At 60.6% G+C, this 17,109-nt stretch overlaps 1 protein-coding gene across 1 annotated transcript in view; it reads right to left on the bottom strand.

Moving 5' to 3' along the window:
• CDH4 (cadherin 4) overlaps positions 1 to 17,109 on the bottom strand; it is a 597,773-nt gene that overhangs the window by 34,455 nt on the left and 546,209 nt on the right. The gene's annotated exons all lie outside the window — the stretch shown is intronic.

Raw genomic sequence — 17,109 nt, 5'->3', positions numbered from 1 at the left:
CTGCTCTCTGTTTCAGTGACTGGAGTGACTGCTGTGAAGTCAGCTGAGCATGTGGCCCTGCCCCATCTCACAGATGTGGACACTGAGTCCAGCGAGGGCTGGCAGTCGTATGGTCTCCCCAGTGCCACACAGCAAACCAGGAGCAGGTGGGGGTGCCGCTGGGCTTCCTGATGTGGGCGTTGCTTTCAGGCCTCGATGTCGTCCACTCATTGTTAGTGAGGACACCTAGCAGGGCTCTTTCTGAGTGTGGGATGGACAGGATGCAAAGACATGGCCAGCGCCATGCTTAACTGGCTACCCTGACGGCAGCACGGCCCGGATTCCCTTCATCTGTGCGTACAAATGCACGCTCAGGCCTCTGACATCCTTGTCCACGCAAAGGTCCCTCTCAGAGGCTTCTGTGCCTCCAGATCCCAGCAGAGGGAGAACGCCCCTTCCCTCCTGTCCATCACAGGGAGCTGCCAGCCTGAGTCACGGCTCTGCCTCGCCTAGGACACTGTGGCGCCAGGCTGGGGAAGGGGCCAGCACCAGCAGGGGCAAACCAAATCCAAACCCCAAGTCCCCGGGTGCCTTCTGCTGGGGGTCCTGCCCCAGGAGCCTCACTTCTGTGCCTCGCTCCCCACTTGCACGGGGGCACTGCTCACAGCTGCCGGCCCCCCACCTCGATGCCGGCCTCGTGGGTCCCCCTCCCCGAGGAAAAGTAGTGGAAGGAAGTCCGATTTTCTGATGAGGCGGGAGGCAGCTCGCTTTGGAAACTTTTTTCATTTCTCACCCAAGTTTCTCTTGCTCTTTACAAATCTGATTTTCTCCTCCCTCCCAGGACTGATGTGGACATCTGAGCTGGAAGGGAACTCTGCAGCCTCCCTCCCACGCTCAGAGGCCCCATCCGCATCTGCGGCCCTCAGCCGACCCCTCTCCCTGCATGCGTCTGCCTGGGCCGATGGATGTTGACTGCTTGCGTGGTTGCCTCCATCCCCACTGTGGCCGGGCAGCAACTTGGGCCCTGTTATGCTCTTGGGAGCATAACTGTGTGCACTGTTAGGCACACAGTGGGCACTCAATAAGTACTTGCTAAAGGAACGCATGAATGAGGGCAGGTCAGTGCTTGGCAGAGCAAGGTGTCAGGTGGTCCGATGCTTCCAGGATGTGGCTGCGCAGGAACCACACCCACCCCGCTCCCCGGGGCAACTGGTCACCTCTTCCCCCTGTGCAGAGGGAGCCCTGGACTCCAAGACCCTGAGGCCAGGGCAGCGCTGTCACCGTCCTGCTGTGACCTCAGGCCAGTCCCAGCCTGCCTCTTCCTGTGGCAGAATCAGGGAGTCTGCTGAGGCCCCCACCTCTGTGCCCACCTGCTCTCATTGGCTGGCAAGGATCACAACGGTTCTTCCCTGGAGACAGTGAAGATGAGGGTGATAGGACACACGTGGAGCATGGGGTTAAGTCGCTCCCCCAAATCCGAGTCCACCAGGAACCTTAGACATGGAAATAGGGTCTTTTGCAGATGAAATCAAGGTAAAGATCGAGTTGAGACCATTCTGGGTTAGGGTGGGCCTCAAATCCAATGACATGTGTCCTGGTAAGAGAAGATGAGATGAGTCCACAGGACGAGGCCATGTGAGATGCAGGCAGAGACTGGAGTGATGTGGCCACAAGCCTAGGCACCCCAAGGACTGCCAGCCACCCAGGAGCTGGAAGAGGCATGGAACGGGTTCCATGGCCCTCCAGAAGGAACCCACCTGCCAAGGCCTTGGTTTCGGACCCCTGGCCTCTAGAACCGTGAAAGAACACATTTCTATGGTTTGGCGACACCCTGTTTGCAGGACTGTGTTAGGGCAGCCCCAGGAACCTAATAAGGCCTTGGGCAGCCCATTCTGGAGCTGCTGGAGGGAAGGAAGGCTTCGTGATGCCCTCTGTCCCCCCACTGGCCTTGCTCAACACAGATGGCAAGATCCTGCTCGGTGAGGCTTCAGCTGTGACCCCGTGGGCCCGGCCATCGGGGCCTTGGCCAGCTGACCACCTGGTCGGGGGAAGGAGACCAGGGCTGGTGGGCCGGGAAGAAGGCCCTCGGCGGAGCAGACACGGATAAGAGCTGTCAAACCTCGCGCCCCAGGGCCAGCCACCCCTATATGGGGCCAGAGCGGAAAATAGGAGGACACAGGCCGATGGCAGAGGAAGAGATTCAGCGGAGAAGAGAGGAAGAGAAGCGTCAACCCCAGAAACCGCTGTTGTGTGATTGCAGCGTGAATCATTCTCTAAATCTTTCCTACCTCCTCAGTCATCGAGTCACAACTTCTATATGGACCATCCTGGGCTACTGCCCTCAGAAGACACTGGAGAGAAACAAGCCACCTCAGAGACACAGGGACACGTATGTGTCTATGCACGTGTATATGCACATGCACGTGTATTCATGCATGTATACATGCCCACATGTATGCACACGCAGGTATGTGTATAGGTGCAGGCACATATGTGTATCAAAGCATGTACACAAGTGTATGTGTACCTCTCAAGTGTATCCTCTCAGTGTGTATCACTGTGTATGGGCACACATGTGTATGTATCCATGGATGCATGTGTATGCGTGCATATGTGCGTCCCTGTGTGTATGTGTGTGCACACTTGTGTGTACAAGTCTGTGCAGCTGACACCACGAGAGGGTGTGCCGGCCTTGCTTTTGGGAGCCGGGTGGGGGTGTTTCCTGGCCACAGGTCGGGGCAGAAAGAAAACCCAGCAGGAAGGAAGTGGGTTCAGGCCCCTCCGCTGTGGCTTTCAGTTTACGAAGTATACTTTTCAGACTCTGTAACAGTCACCATTTTCTCCTTCACTGAATCCCCTCTGGAGTGGTATTCAGAGGCCGAGGGAGGGCGGGGGGCACCTGCACGTACCAGGGAAGGTGGGCATCCCCTGGTGTCCCTGGACACAGACCCCCCCCCCGCTTACATAACTGTCCAATCTTTACTTGGCGGGGCAGGCCTGGTGCTGTTGGGGCTTTTGATGTTTCTATTAATCAGCCTGCCTCAGGGCCTTGTTTCTGGCGCTCGAGCATCTCATCGTTCACGAGATGCCACGGGAGGGCGCCCTAAGTGTGTGCTTTCAGTGCCGTCCCAGCACTTCCTCCTCGTGACCCACAGAGCACACTCGCTGCAGGAGCACCTGCCCCGCTCAGCGGCCCCTCCTGTCCTCTGATCGGCCTGGGAGCAGGGGTGCAATACCCTCCCCACTTGGCAGTTGATGAAACAGAGGCTTTGGGAGGCCAGATGGCTCTCTCCAGGTCAGGGACTGGTGGGCAGTGTGCCTGGGGCCCTGGGGTCAGAGTCTGGAGTCCCAAAAACCTGCTTCCTGGGCCCTCCTGGGACAAAGGGTGACCCTGGTCTCAGCCCCGGAACCCCGCTCCTTCTCCCCGGGGTGCATGAGGCAGCCTCTGCCTCTGATCTCCAGATCAGTTACCCCAGTGGAGCCAGAAGGAGGAGGCTGGGCAGGGAGTGGGTGGTCCTGCATCTCCGGAGTCTCCTCCACTGAGGGCCAGTAGGTGACAGTGTTCGCTACCGGGGAGCAAACTGAGCAGGTACCCCCCCCACCCCCCCGCTCCCAGCCAAACTATCCCACTGCCCAGCCATGTCCCCCCTGCTCCCACCAGGTGCAGGGATCATGGCCAGATGCCCCCGAAGCCGGTCAGTGGCGGCACTGGAGGGAATCTGTTACAATGTGATTTGGCTGTTTTCAAGTTCAACTGGAGGGAAGAAAACCGCAAGCGGGCCGTCCCTGGGGTTTTCTCTTACCTCCCCGTAGCTCAGCATTTAAATTTTGCAGAACACCCATCAATAATGCAGCTGGCCGGCCTGCCCCAGAAAAGCATCAAAGCTTCCTGCGCTCTCTCCACGTTACCACCATCCCCACCGTGGGCTGCCAGGACTGCAGCCAGCTGCACACCCTGGCCCGCATCAGCCCGGTGGCTCGAACCCCGATGTTCCCCGCAGAGCCTAGGCTGCCACCTGGCCAGAGAATGGCGCTGCTCGGGAGGCTGTCTTGGCCACGGCACAGCAAACACGTCTCCCCCAACCCCCACCAGGGCCCCTGCACTGGCCGGCGGTCAGCACGCGGGTGTGAATCAGGGCTGCGAGGCCGGCAGTCCACACTCAGACTCACAGATCCTCCTGCGTCCCTGCCCCCTGAGTGAGGCTGGGGCGGGGGCACCTCAGGTCTAGGAGGTCCTCCCTGTGCTGGGTCAGCCCTGCTCCCACTGCCACTGTCACTGCTGGAAGCTCCGTCCCCCAGATGCTGAGAGACAGAGCAGACCGAGGGCTGGGCCTTCCCCTGTCTGGTTCTCATGTTGCTTGGTGTCCGCTCAGCGAGAAGGCGGCTGGGGGACTCACAAGATGGACGTGCAGGAGGAGGAGCCACAGGGCCAGCGTCCCGGCTCACTCACGTGGATCGAGCTCCTCTCAAGTGGGGGATGCAGCTGCCGTGGAAAACAGGCTGTGGGTCCTCAAAAGTTCCAGCTACGTGTGAGCAGCAATTCCATGCCGGGGCACACACACGAGAGGACCAGAGAAAAGCGCTTAGACAAGTCCTTGTGGCACATTCATGTGGCCCACGGCGGAGTCCCCTGCCGTCAGGGCATGCGTGTCCCTGTCCTGCATCAGCCTGAGAGGTCCCTGCTCCAGAAAACCCCTTAATCCTCACACAAAGAAGACGCCCATGCCTCGACCAGGCCAGGCCAACGAGCCACACAGGGCTGGCCCTTGGGAGTGGCCAAGGTCCGAGGGCTGGTCTGCAACTGCTAAGTGGACTCAGGAGGCCCAGAGCAGAACCTTCCAGACCCTGAGCCCCACTCGGTGCTGCGTGGTTTGATTTCCCGCCATCCCTCGGAGGCCCCACGGGGTCTGGAATTCTGCAGACCTTAGTCTGCATTGCAGTGCGTGTAGAGGCGGGCGCTAGAGGAAAGAAGGCAAAGGGCCCCTCCTGTCGAGCTCCTGGCAGCTGGTCTGGGTCTCAACACTGTGCTCAGGCATGGAAGGGGAGGCCGGAACTGCTGCCGAGTCCTCCCTTGCCCGGGTCCAGCCGAGGGGCGACACCCACTGGCCCCTTCCTCAGTGCTTGCCCCCATGGTCAGAGGAGCTGCTGGCCCAGCGGGCATCTTGCCTGCACACCTCTGGGAAATGCGGCATGTGTGCACACACGTGCAACGTGTGCACACACAGCACAAAGCACATGCATGCACACACACGTGCAAACACACCAAACACACGCATGTGTGTGCACACGCGTCAGCTCTCCACCTGGGGGCATTGTTCACAGACTGCAGTCATTTCACGGACGTTTTCCTGTGATGCAGCCCCGAGTGCTACACCGTCACAGCCCCCGTCTCAGTCCGCAGGGCTCTTTCAGAAAGATTGAAATTCCAAGTAGGAAAGCATTAAGTTGGGAACTTAAGTTGGGCTTTAATTGGCAGCTCTTTTTTTTTTTTTTTTTAGCAGAATGTGAAATAAATGTTTCTCGCAGAACTTGGTGTTAGAGGCACAGTGAATGCAGTAATAATAAAAATATCCTCCTTGCTCCTTCTCAGGCTGACCCCGATTACATGACCGGCCCCGCTCACTGCACGGCCTCCCCTGGGCCTTAGACCCTCTCCCTGCTCCCCGAGGAGCCCCTCCTGTCCCCTCTCCCGGGCCCGAATCTATCCCTCTCCCCCGCTGTCCCCAGTCCGGCTCCCTAGATTCACATCTCAGCTCAACAAACGGAAGACGAAAGGTCCATGGTGGGGAATTTGTAAAATGAGTCTGCAGATCCCAAAGGTGGAAAACCAGGAAGTCATGAAAATGATGTGGGACAGGGCATCTCCTGATGCAACCACGTTCGTGATGTGCCACTCAGTGCCAACAGAGGGTGACACACGCCTGTTCACTAGGAGAGCACACGCCCACAGCCAGCGGGACACACAGCGGGTGTCAACCGTGTTCATCTCCCAGTGCTAGGATCGGAGGGCTGTGATTGTCTTCTTTGTGCTTATTTGTGTTTTCTACCATAAATGTGTTGCTTTTGTGATAAGAAAAAACATCAATAGGCATTACCGTAGAAAAAAGGTGTGTCCTAACCCAGGCCCCACTGCACAGAGCGGCTGGACCATCCGCAGCTGCAGCCAGGGTGGCCAGGAGTGTGGCTCTGAGGTCCCAGAGGGAGCCCGCGCAGGCTTCCTCTTCTAGGACTTAGAAGGAGCTCGTTTTCTAGGAAAACGCATTTCAGAATTTCCCAGGTGGCCTGTCACGAGGCTTCCCATACAGCAAGGGGGAGATGTTTCTCTGGCCACCAGAGAGCACTTCCCACCTGAAGCCGAGGAATGAGACTCTACTGGCTAATCCCTGGCGGGGGAACGAAGCTGCGTTCATCCTTCGCCGTGGAGCCTTTTCATGTGATGACAACGTGGGATGGAGGATCTTGAAGAAAACAGGAAGGTGTTGGTGTGCTTCCCTAAAAATCCCGTGACCATGAGCTAATTTGGCCCCGCCCTTGTTTGGGAAGAAATTTCCAGTTGATGAGGGCGAGCAGCCAACGGTCAGCGAGCACGAGGACGGAGAGACTGGACAGAGTCGCTGATCAACGGAGTGGACGTCGTCGGGGAGGACGTGGAAGTGGGTCTGAGGACAGCGGTGGCTCAGGGCTGATTACAGCGCTCCGTGATCAGAGCAGAAACCCACTGTCACCTTCAGAGTGGCACCCGAGTGTCCTGTCATCAGGCCATGAATATTCTAATTAGGAAACGAGGGAGATGACTAGGACTGGCAGGAGGGGCGTCTCCCACGAGGTACACAAGAGACACTTGAACCGCTGTGTCTCATCGAAGCCTCTCCTGACATTTTAATCATGTAGAAAGGCTCGATTTACATAGCACTGCCTAATTAGACACGGTGGCAATTACGCCTGTGGATTTTCCCCCTTCCTGAAGATGCCTTACTCTGCCAGACAGGAAGCTGGTTCTGAGAAGAATGACCTGCAGCGTTTTCCCCCAAAGACGTTGTTGTTCCCAGGAGCCGGGGGTCAAGATTCTTACAGAGAAAGAAGAAAAAGGCCCTGTCGACGTGGCCTTTCGAGTTTGGCTGGGTGTATGTCCACTCGAAGGCAGACAGGCTGGGTCTCGTGGAGAAACGGCCCTAACCTGTCACCTCCCCGGCAGGCCTAAGCTCTGACCCGGCTCCCAGGGCCCAGCAGAGGCCGCATCACTGGGCTGAGGGGCAGTGGGGGGCGCCCGGCGTGGCAGGAGGCCTGCAAGTTGCTCCGGGTCTCCCACACCTGCCAGCTGCTGCTGCTGCTGGTTTTACAAATGCCTGGAAACCAGTGCCGGTGGCCTTGTTTTGTTGTTTGCCACTGAGTGGCCCCGACCAGGGGTGTCCAGCCGTTGACCGTGGACACTGGACACACTTTCCCTGGGAGGCCAGTGGCGGGGGCGGGGCAGCTGGGGACAAGGAGCCCAAACCCAAGCTGGAAACAGTGAATCAGAAGGAGGGACAGGCGCTCCCTCTCCTCGGCAGGCCCCACGGCGTCTTCTAGCAACTTCCGTTTCTTCTATCCGAAGGCAGAGGCGGACCCCGTGGGGAGGAGGAGGACGGCCACCCGCCCCCTCTCCTCGGGCAGCCAAAGCGAAGCAGACAGAGCCAGGAGCCCCATGTCTCCCCGGCCACCTGCCAGGGCACGAAGTTCAGAGGTCGCTGCGACCCCCAGACCACTCCATAAACCGCAGCATCGAGACGGGCCGCACTCACAGTGGCCTCAGCAGGACAGAGGCCTGTCCTCGCCAGCTATGATCCCCACGGGGCAGGGGCTGCTACAGAAGACAGAGGGCCATCGCCCGGCACTTCCCGCAGCCCCTTCGCTGAGTGAGCGAGATTGCCCAGGGAGAGCGCGTCCTGTTCACGCTGAATCCGCTTCTACAGAGGGAGTGAGTGGCCAGCTCTGTCCCCTGGGGGAAGCCCGTGGACAGCACATGGGAGTCCAGGTTCCAGCTCCAGGAGCCTCAGGGCCCCCGACACTGTCCTCATCCCCAGACACAGCAGCGGAGGCCGTGCAAGGTCTGTCTCTGACACAGCGCAGCCCGGCCATGTGCCAGCCAGAGGGGCCTGGCGTCCCACCCACAGGGAGTGCCTCGGGGGTCAGTGGGGACATAAGGTCGACAATGCAGTGGGGGTCCTGGCCATCCGACCCCTTGCTGCCCCACAGGTCTTGTTTTTAGTGCCGTTAGTAATGGGGGTGCCTGGCTCACAGCTGGTGCTCAGTGAACACTACCCTCCAGCCCCATCTTCTCCGTCCACGTCAGCCTGATGTTGAGAAGCCCCTGCTCGCACCCTCCTCCCCACCCCACTGCTCGGCTCCCAGCCCAGGCCCCTCTGGACCCCGTGGGCCTCCAGCTCAGCCCTCCACACTGCGCCCTCCTCTCAGCCACGTCTGCCCTGAGCCCTGGGGACTGAGCCTTCTCCCAGCCCCCTCCCTGCGTGTCTCTCCTTGTTCCTCATTGGAGCAGAGGACACTGGGCACCCACCAGGCCTCTGGATCACGTGCTTCCTTGTGGGGATGCTGCCTGTGATGGTGGGGGCACGGAGCTGGGAGAGCAGCCCGTGGATGTGACATGAGAGTGTGCCTTTGTCCCCAGGATAGTGTCACCTGCACCCTCAGCGGCCGGGTCTCCTTCCCACCAGCTACTTCAAGGTCATTTGGGGTGTCCTTGGACAGTCTGATCTTCCCAAAGCCCAGACACAGAACCCCCGAGGCACTCAGGACAGCTTCTCTGGTGCTGACTCACACAGTGGGAGGGCGGTTCCCTCTCCAGTGCTGGGCCAGGAGAAAGCTCAGTCTGGAGCTAGGGCATCTTTGTAAAGTGTTAGGAGATGTTAATCTTCCTTTTTGAGATTGAGAGAGACAGAGAGGATGGGAGAGAGGGAGGGAGAAAGGGAGGGAGGGAGGGAGATGGAGAGAGAGAGGAAGGGAGGGAAGAAGAGAGGGAGAGAGGGAGCGGGGGAGGCCTGGCGCTCAGATCTTGGAAAGGCCACTCCTGCAGGCAGAATTTCACACGGCACCCTTTAATCGAGGGACAGCCTGGCGCAGGCTGAGAGAGGGGGCTCAGAGCCACCTGTGTTCAAATCCCAGCTCTGTCCCTTCCTTACTGTGTGGTTCCCTGTCTGCTCCTCACCCCCATCTGCACAGCGCAAAGTACACTCGTTCATTCTGGAGGTCGTACACGGCAGTGAGCAGGGTGGGACCTGCTCTGGGTCTGCTTGTGGGCCAGGAGGGGGCAGGAGGCCAGGGCCCCGGGAAGCTCAGGCAAGAGGGACCAGGTTCCAGCTCCAGGAGCCTCAGGGCCCCCGACACTGTCCTCATCCCCAGACGCAGCAGCGGAGGCTCTGCAAGGTCTGTCTCTGACACAGCGCAGCCCGGCCATGTGCCAGCCAGAGGGGCCTGGCGTCCCACCCACAGGGAGTGCCTCGGGGGTCAGTGGGGACATAAAGTCGACAGTGCAGTCGGGGGTCCTGGCCATCCAACTCCTTGGTCCCCTTGGTCCCTGGACTGGGAGATGGTCCAGCAGTGGGCTGCCCTCACTGGTCTTCAAGTGGCCGGGCCATGGGCCTTCACTCGGGGGAGCAGCCACGTCTGTGAGAGCAGGAGAGGAGCCAAGGGCCGCGCCTCGGAATGGGGGCTGGGCTTGATCCTTCTCGTGGGGGAACCTGTCCCAAGGAGGCCAGGGGTTGGCCCTCCTGTGGGACAGGCCAGGCCAGTAGGGGAAACCCAAGGGCTGCATGGGCTCTGAGGTCCTCTTGTCTCCTCCCTAGGCCTGATGCCCAGAGCCCGCAGCCCCCACTGACTGCTTCTGGGGCCTTTCCTATTTTTAGCTACGAAGGGGAATCCACAGATGTTGCCTATATATATTCTTTGGCCTGGAAAATATCATGTACTCTTTCCTAAAATATAAACTGAAAAAACACCCGGCCCTCCCAGCGATCCATCCCTATCTTCGGCCCCACGGGCACAGGATACCAGAATTATTTCTGCCAGGGGAGCCCTCCTGACCTTTGTGTCAGTGACAGGAGGGACTCAGTTCTGCGGGGAGGTGGGGCGTGTTGCTTGGGGCTCAGGCGGTGACAACTTCGTTGCATTGCTCGTTTTGCCATGGGGCTGTCCCTCCGCGTGTCCACCTGCCTGACCTTTCAACACTTGGCTCGAGCAGCTATGATGCTCCAGGACCCGGACCGAGTGCCGGGCAGTGAGCGGTGCCGGAGCAGACCTGGGTCTGCCCTAGGGGAACCTTCAGTAGGTGAGTCCACAGGTCCACAAGCAGTGGTCAGGGAGGCCTCCCAGAGGAGGCGACATCTGGTGAGAAGACACGAAGAGCCAGGGCCTCAGAGAGTTGGGACGGGAGAGGGCCCCGTGTGTCTGAGTCTGGAACGAGGAAGGGACAGAAGTCTGCGTGGGTGGTAGGGGCACGAGAGGGTGGGGGCCATCCTCAGCACAATTGGAGCAGAAGCTGGACACCGTGGGGCTACCCCAGGCGCCGAGGGCCTATGGTGCCAGGCGCATCTCTCCCTCACTGGCTCCTTCCTTCCTCTACGTGTCCTGGTCCCCAGACTGTCCTACCTCCCTCTGTGTGGGGGAGCGTCTCTCCAGCAACCTCCCCTTTTCCGAGATGGGCTCTCCCAGGCTCGCCCATCCCCAAACGCGAGGCCTCACCACCCCACGGCGAAAGGGGCAGGAGGAGTGTCCACCAGCCATCTCAGGGGAATGGCAGCTGTGGTCTGTGGGCACGCTCACGAGTGCAAACGGCTTGTGCTGAATTATCTCATGGGACCCACTGGAGGTTCAGAAACCCCCTGTTCTGGAGGTGGGGTGGGAGAGCTGGCGAGGGGACCGTGACCGACCAGCAGATGCCGGAGGCAGCTGCTCCAAAGGAGAGGTCTGGGCCTCTGTACGCGGGACAGAGAGAGAGGCCGGGGAGGCTGGAGGACACGAAATGCAGCCCGTGCTCCATCCAGGCTGATACCCCGAGCTGCTTCCTTCCTGCAGGTTGGGATGTGGGGTTCTGAGAACATGAGGCGGGGGCTGGGCTCCAGAGCACCTGCTGGTCCATCCTGTGCCAGGAGCTGGCCCGTGCCTGTGCCAGGCGGCCATAGGCACAGCAAGGGCGCAGTGCATGGGGCACATGGCCATGCCAGGTGTGGACAGGACAGGAGGGTCCCTGGGTGGTCTCTACTCCAGAGCAGCTCTTCTGGAGGGTGACTTGGAGGCAATCAAGAGCCTGAGAAAGGGCGAGGCTGTGGACCCACCAGACCTGCTGTAAGTGTCTGAAGGATGAGGTTGCGGGCGGTGGGTTTGGGGGGAAGAGTTGCGGGCAGGGCTTCACGTCAGAGGAAAGAGAATATGGGGGGACCACCGAGGTCCCAAGGGCAGGCAGGCTTCTCGCTGCCCAGGGCATGTGGGGAAGGGTCTCCCAAGCACACGGGCTAAGAGCGAAGAGCGAGTGGGTTCTGTGGGGCTGGGGCTGCTCCAGAGAACGCAAGCCGGTCTCTCCCAGGAGGGAGGAGCAGGGACCTGGAGAAGGAGGCCAGAGGGTGCAGGGGCCTACGGCAAGTCTGGTGCGTGCCGAGCAGAGGGCAGCAGGACTGAGCGAGGGATGGAGGGGGGCCAGAGCAGGGGAGGGGCGGGCTCAGTCCTGGGGCCTCGGGTTGTGCGGAAGACTCTGGGTTTTGTTCCAAGTGAGAAAGGAGGCCATGGAGGGCGTTAATCAGAGGCGAGGAGTGACCAGAGGCTGGGGGTGGGGGGTCATGGAGGGCTCAAGAGGTCATTGAGCTTTAGGCTGGAGGATCGTGGGTCACTTTCTTACCGGCCCTGAGCAAGCCCACCCTTGGCCCCTGCCCTGTGCCCTTGCCTGGGTCTGTGGGAGGATGCCCTCCCCCATGAAGGCCCCCGGGTACAAGGAGTTGCCCCGGCACCTTTTCAGACGTTTGTGTGTGGGCTAAACGATCAAGTCCCACACGAGAGCCCGAACCCTCCCAGCACCATTTCCTGGGAAGGTCACTCCCTCTGTGACAGAAGGATCTAGAGCCCTGTGCAGAGAGGGCGGCGGTGGGGACCCAGCGGCACTGGCTGGGGCCGGAGGGCTGGGAGACTTTCCCAGCAGGGCCGACTGGCTCGGCCGGTGCTCCCCTCAGTGGGGGCGCGGACAGTCCCTGGCCTGATGTTTGCTTCAGGTCCTCCAGGCGGCCTCGGAGCCGCGCTGCCAGAGGAATCTCGAGAGGCGGGCGCCGAGACCTCGTGCGGCCGGCGGAGCTGGCGCTCGCGGTCACTTCCTGAGAAGGGCCTCCTTGATAGCCGTGAGCGTGGACAGCTCCACTCGCGGTGCGCGTCGAGGTGACAGCCCTGGCCGGCCTGATGCCAGTTACACTGACCGGACCTGATGGCTCGCTTGGCGAGGCAAGGCCCCTGATGTCATGTCTCCCTGCCTGTCCCGCCTCCCTGATCTGCAAAGCCCGGCTCGCGGGGACCTTGTCACCTGTCAGCACGGCTCCAGTTCCACCTCCATAAGGTGTCACCGTGGCTGTGGAGGGCCGGGCGCAGGAACAACCGGGCTTCTCCCAGAGGTGCCCCACGGACTGCCAGCCCAGCCAGCTCTGCCTGCCACCCCGGGCCCAGAGCGGGGGTTCTAGGTGGGGCGCCCGCTTCCTCAGTGTAGCAGTGTCAGACAGCAAATGAAAATAGGCTCCACCCCGTTAAACTTGAGCTTCAGGCAAATGATGAGTCGTTCTTGGTATAAGTGTGTTCCCTGCAGTATCCGTGACGTACTTATGCTTAAATGATCTGCTGTTTGTCTGAAGCCCAGATCTCGCTGGGTGCCAGTGTTTGGTCTGGAGGTGGACACCGTGGCTCACCTGGCTCTGAGCCTCCCCTGGGTCCCCTGGGAAGAAGCCAGGTGGGGCAGGGGGCGCCAGGTCAGCAGAGGCACAGCTGGATGCCTCCCTCCACTCCAGGCTGCACACACCTCGCCCCACACCCCTTCCCATTTCCCAGATAGGGAAAACTCAGCTTCCTTGTGACCAAAAGTGCTGGCCGTCATGGAGGGAGCTGGGGGTGCCCACGGGGAGCTCCGAGGCCCATGTGGCCCACAGACGTGTCCCGTTTGCCTTGAACGGGATTTTAAAAACCGTCGCACCAGGAGCCTTGCCCGCTGTCTGTTCCAGTCCGCCGGGGCAGGCAGCCCCTCCCAGGCCTCGGGCACCTTACATCCCTGGGAAGGGCCCCATGGGCATCTGAGTTTACAGCCTGCACGGGTGGGAGAGCTGGAACCTGAGCTCAGCGACCCAGCGACCCGGCCACGACGAGCCACTGCAGCCTCACCTTTCGCATCTGCAAAGAGACACTGTTCCGGGATTTTCCTTCGGGGGCTGCCGCGAGGGTGCTGATTTGCAGTGCCCAGCGCCTGGCCCGTGCTGAGCTTCTGGGGGTCTTCGAGGCACCCCTGGGTCTAGAGAGGGCTGCCCCCAGCGGGCACTCGGCACGCGTTTGCAAAAAGAGTGGAAACAAGTAGCCAGAAATGCTCACGAGACGTGGCGGTCGTTCCTTCTGTCACTGTTCTTAGTGGGGCTCTGTCCATCCCTCCCTCCCAAAGCCAGCTTGGGGAAACTGAAGCTCGGTATCCAGACCTGGGCCCTTGGTTCTTAAGAACCAGCAGCTTCCCTGAGCTTTCTGAGGTCTGGAAGGCCTTGCCCTCCCCTGCAGCTTTCCAGAAGGGCCCTCTGCACAGTGCTCCTTTCTCCTCTAGTTGGAGGCCCCGGGAAGGCCTCTTTCCTTCTAGAAGGCTCGACACTGCCAGCCACGGCTCCCAGCAGGGCCCTGTGGCCCAGCTGCTTATTATCTCAGACAGAGCAGATGACGGCTGAGCGCGGGACCACAGCTGGCGGGCAGAACTGCCCTCCCACCTGTTTCCCGCGCTGGAAACCGCGCTTATCCAATACTGAAGAGCCCCTCTCCAGTGACGCAGCGGCCGAGGCTCTTGGGGCAGGGGCGGGAATCTGCCGGGAGGGAGGTCGCTGCATCCCGAGCGTGACCCCCTGCTCTGCACAGAGCAGCCCAGACTCCTGAGATGCAGTGCCCCAGCTCCCGCCTGCCACCTCCCCGCCCGCAGGCTGAGGACAGAGGTGTACCCCGAGAACCACGAGGGCGGCAGTGGGCCTCCCCTGGCCTCTGTGCCCGTGGTCTCGGGTCACCTGGTGAGCCCCTGTGTCTCTGTGGGGCTTGAGGAGGCTGGCAGCCCCTTTGTACGTGGAGCAGAGGTTTGGAACACTGGGGGACCCGAGGGGGAGCCGGGGGAGCGCAAGAGTGAGGGTCCCTGCCTGCAGCCCGCTCGCTCCTTGGTGTCCACTGAGGACGCAGAGGGAATACATTTCTCGCTTTAAGCCCCGAGCCTGTGGTCCTTTGCTACAAGAGCCCTGGGGAACTCGAATGATGCCCCCCCCGAAGGAGGATGGGGCAGCCCCAGAGGGGTCCCCCTGACCGCCCCCACCCATGGGCCACACACGGTGCCCTCTGTGTCTTTCTCATCCACGCCACCCCCTGAATTTATTTGTTTAGTCGGTGATTTTTTCCCCTGCCTGTTTCTCCTGCAAAGCGAGGCCCACATGTGCAGGACGCCACTTGCTCAGTTCACTGCTGTCCCAGCGCCCACGACAGTTTCCAGCACACAGTAGGCACTCAGTGAAAGCTGCTGATTGAATGAAGGAAACTGCTGAGTGGCAGCTATCTTGAGGCAAGTTAGATGTACGATGTGCAGCCCTCAGGAAAAGCAGTGCAGGCCATCAGTCCCAAAGAGCAGAGAATGTGATCAATTCTACCAGCCCCCCAAGGCTCAGGGCAAGGCCACCTCCTCTGAGAAGTCTCCCCTGATTTCTCCATAGTTAGAGCGATCTTATCTGCCCACAGTGACACTTTGTGCGTGCAATCCACTGCACACACATGTAATCTACTGCACACACGTAACCCATAGCACACATATGTAATCCACAGTACACACATTAATCCACTGCACATACATGTAACACACAGCACACACATAACCCACTGCACAATGTAACCTACAGCACACACATGTAACCCACCACACACGCACAATCTACTGCACATACACGCAACCCTCTGTATGCACACGCAATCCTCTGCTCACACATGCAGTCCACCGCACACACATGTGGTCTGCTGCAGCATTTTCATTTAGTTTCTTCTCCCCACTCTGCCTGGCCCCGGGGGATAGCCACCCATCCAACCAGCCCACTCCCCCTGCCTCACCCAGCACGTCTGACCGTGTTTGCTAAAGGAGGAAGGAGAAAACGGGGCACTTGCTCCTGCTCGGGGCCACTGTGCCGGAGCACAGCCTTGACTCTGGACCGCAGACAGGAGTCTCCCCAGAGCAACGTGTCCCAGGCTGTCGCTGAGAAGGACGTGTGTGTGCACAGGAGTGTGTGTGAGCGTGTGCATGCACAGGCCCCAGTCACACCACGCTGTTCTCTCAAAAGACGTGAAAACGCCTGGGTGAGGCCACAGCCTGGAGGAAATACCCGTTGCTCACCATCTCTGAGTGGCAAAGGAGGATGCACTCCTCCCCAGGGCAGGCAAGGGACCCCAGGCCAGGTGGAGATGGGAGATGGTGTCTGGTTTGCCTCGCCAGTTGCCCTCCCCACATGGTGTCACCATCACGGTCCGTGGGCCCACCTCCCAGCCAACAGCAGCAGCCTTCCACGCCTGGGACAGGCAGCCCCTGCCCCAATCCCCACCTGCAGGGCCTCATCCTGGCAGAGCGGGTGCCTCTCACGGTCACCAGGAGGGCGAGGCACCTTGAGGGGTCCTCTGGTGCACGAGATGGAGGCGCTGGGACTGACCGAGGCGCGCTCTGAGCCCCTGGGGCTCCGGCCCACCTCCCTCATTGCATAACTCCACCCCCAGCAGGCAGTTGGAGAAAACATACTTAAATTGTGCCAATAAAGCCCCATCGTGCAGCCCCTCTGCCAGGCACTGCCCCGCCACCCCGCCACCTCTGTGGTCCCTGCATGAGCCCGTGAGGCCAGTGATGCTGTGCCCCGCTCACGGATAGCAGGCGCTGTGGCTGGCGCTCGGGGGTGGCCTCTGACGTGCCCACGGCCATGCAGCTGGCGAGGCTCCTGCTCGGCTGAGTCCTGAGCCACACTGGCCCTGGGGCCACCTTGCCTCCTGCTGAGCCCCGAGCCTGCAGGAATCACCTTTCCAGCAGCCTCTCCACCCCACCCGTCACCCTGGTGCTCTACCCGGTACCGTTTAGGAATTCCAAGAAAAGCACCCCGTGCCCTTCCTGGGGGCCGGGCATTTACTGATTTGGACGGTGCAGGTGGTGACAACACAGCAAGAGAAGTCCTGGCAGGTTTGCGGAGTCCGAGGTCTAGACTCGAGACATTTGGAGTCTCCTCAGCTCACCAAGCCTGCCAGCACCACCGGGTGTGGGGACTCAGTCTGGGAAGGCAGAACCTGCCGCTTCCTTGCAGCCTCCACCCTGCAAACTGCTCTTAGCAAGCCCGCGGTACAGCTTGGCCCAGCTCGAGGTGGCTCCCCCAGACCCGAGGACGAGGCCCCCCGCTTTCAGGGAGGGGGAGTCAGAGGACAGAGATGAGCGCTGCCAGGCAGCAGGCTCTATAAACACACCCCCCTGCCCCCGCCCATAGGCATTGCAGCCCTGTTTGCTCAGAGCTCAACAGGGGCTCCTCCTGGGTCCCAAGAGTCACACGCTTCAGCAGGTGAACTGTGTCCCAGGATACGCTGGGCTCTGGCCACAGAGCACACAGGAGGTCAGGGGCGAGGCCTGGAGGCGGGGTAAGGAGGCGACGCTTGCTCGTCTGGGGAGCTTATGGGACTCGGTGCAGCCAGTGGGGGGCTGTCAGCTGGAGCTGCTGAGGAATCTTACAGGGCACCGAGGCGGGTGATGGGGACAGTGCCATCTGTCCAGATGGGGATGCGTGGCCCAGGCCTGGACACACCCCTGCATTCAGTGGGACAGTGCCTCCCCTGTGGCAGGAGCACACCTGCCCTGACCCACCTGCGGCCAAGGCTGCT

This window comes from Equus przewalskii, chromosome 21 (genome assembly GCF_037783145.1).
Source record: "Equus przewalskii isolate Varuska chromosome 21, EquPr2, whole genome shotgun sequence".
In the NCBI taxonomy this organism is placed as follows: Eukaryota; Metazoa; Chordata; class Mammalia; order Perissodactyla; family Equidae; genus Equus; species Equus przewalskii.
The sequence above is the reverse complement of the archived record's forward strand: the minus strand, read 5'-3'. Positions and strand labels throughout refer to the sequence as shown.